The 2,360-nt window shown below is 41.9% G+C and overlaps 1 protein-coding gene across 1 annotated transcript in view; it reads left to right on the forward strand.

Moving 5' to 3' along the window:
• The window catches only part of LOC139406902 (uncharacterized), a 624,715-nt gene that overhangs the window by 289,922 nt on the left and 332,433 nt on the right, over window positions 1-2,360 (forward strand). The window lies entirely within an intron of this gene.

Raw genomic sequence — 2,360 nt, forward strand, 5'->3', positions numbered from 1 at the left:
AGATTTAATTTAAGATTGGAGATGCTTAATGTGAGTCTGGAAGGAGAGTTTACAGTCCAACCAGACACCTAGGTATTTGTAGTTGTCCACGTATTCTAAGTCAGAGCTGTCCAGAGTGTAGTGATGTTGGATGGGCGAGCAGGTGCGGGCAGTGATCAGTTGAATAGCATGCATTTAGTTTTACTTGCGTTTAAGAGCAGTTGGAGGCCACGGAAGGAGAGTTGTATGGCATTGAAGCTCGTCTGGAGGTTAGTTAACACAGTGTCCAAAGAGTGGCCAGAAGTATACAGAATGGTGTCGTCTGCGTAGAGGTGTACCAGAGAATCACCAGCCGCAAGAGCAACATCATTGATGTATACAGAGAAGATAGTCAGCCTGAGGCTGGTACCCTGTGGCACCCCCATAGAGACTGCCAGAGGTCCGGACAACAGGCCCTCCAATTTGACACACTGAACTCTATCAGAGAAGTAGTTGGTAAACCAGGTGAGGCAATCATTTGAGAAACCAAGGCTGTCGAGTCTGCCAATAAGAATGTGGTGATTGACAGAGTCGAAAGCCTTGGCCAGGTTTTGGCTTAACTGTGTTGGGATAAAGAAAGACGCAGTAAGTCCATGTAATATACATCACCATTATATTCACACACTGTAAACGATACACTGAATAAGCTTAGTGTCGTATAATAAGCCCATATATGGGCCGGGCATCTTGATGACGCAAGACACTCTAATAATTAATCCATCATACCAAATAATAATAATTGGCCAAATAAAACAATCAAAAATAATCTAATTAAATCATGCAATTAAATTCATGTTGTATGTTACTTTCTGCCAAGTCAGGACCATGAACAAGTACTGCCGCCCAATGTGCAAGTGCGGAACTGCATGATGGTGTGACAACATGCTAGGCCTATTAGCCTATTATTAATGGGTACTGGTATCCATTCGCTACGACTGTTGTTGCAATTTATGAGAGAAACTAGACGACGTGAGATTAATAATATCTGTCTGATTTTACCAATCACTAGGCTAGATCAAGAGAAACCTACTTTTAGTTAAACACTAGTAAAGTCGTGTATTACATTTTGTGTTGCCTGGGATGAAATAAGAAAGACGTGGAAATGGATCACAGAGGGACGTACAAATACTATTAAAAGGAAGTAACTTAATCGGTTTGTTATTATATACTATAATATTCTATTCTACAAGAACATTCAACAACAAGTGTATCTTCTTTTCTTTACACCATTAGATGATGGAAAGAGTTTTTTCATGCGTTTCCCCCTCAGCCCAAAAGTTGGTGTGTTTGAAAAGAGAAGTAGGTGAGCGGATAGGAGGCGACGGAGAGAATATTTTCAGGAGAGGTAGACAAGGAAAGGATGGAGGAGAGAGCGGGGGCGGAACCCGGATGCTGATGCTGCCGTATCGGATGAGGAGAAGGAAGAGGGGAGAGAGAAAAAATAAAACGGTTTTGCGGCCAGAAGGGAGGCTATCCCGTAACGGATTGTGGATGCAAAGAACTTCGACAGACAAGCAGATATTTTTTGAATCGCTTCTGAAGCTACATCTTTCTGTACAAGGACACCGGTGAAGGATGAATCTTGAAACCAGCGGCGGCAGGAGCGCGAACGGGGATGCTGTGATATGTCCATAGACGGCGAGGGAGGGAGAGAGCAAGGGATAGAAGGGAGGAGGGAGGAGAGTACTACGCCAGCTAAATATTGTCATTTTTTGTGGAACCACGATTTATTACAACCATCCAATCAAGCATTTTACATAATAGAGAAAACGATTATTTCTCGAAATAAAAATATATTTTGGTCTGAACAGAAACGCAAGGTGAAATTGTTGACAGACGTTGACTGGAGAATACAGATTGAAAGAAGTGTAGGCTAGTCCGAACGGGTGTGGATAGCAGGGTGGCTGTTTTGACTCTCTGTTCCCCTCTATTTCCTGATACCAGGCCCTGGGATAATCCGAAGAGTGCACCGGATATTGGGAAAACCACCCCTCTGAGGCTAAAACGGAATATTACTATTCATATAGCCTAAAGGGCGGAGCAGAGATAGTTTACATACCAAAATGGGATAACAAGAGGTGGAGGGAGACTAAAATATGTTACGATAATAAGATTCTTTACAAATGCCATTAGTATGTTATTATAAGGATCACTGATGGCAGTAACGGGTGTAGGCTATGGGGTGCAGAATTGTGTGCAATCTAGCCGTTACATGGAGCCTATCTGATTCAATCATTTTTGATAGGCTATTGCAGCTCCTTACATCTATCTGCCTGTACTAATATTAACAATAGGACACATTTATTTCGTATACTGTTAATAATAATTGTAATTCATAATAA

This window comes from Oncorhynchus clarkii, chromosome 4, assembly GCF_045791955.1.
Source record: "Oncorhynchus clarkii lewisi isolate Uvic-CL-2024 chromosome 4, UVic_Ocla_1.0, whole genome shotgun sequence".
Classification (NCBI taxonomy): Eukaryota; Metazoa; Chordata; class Actinopteri; order Salmoniformes; family Salmonidae; genus Oncorhynchus; species Oncorhynchus clarkii.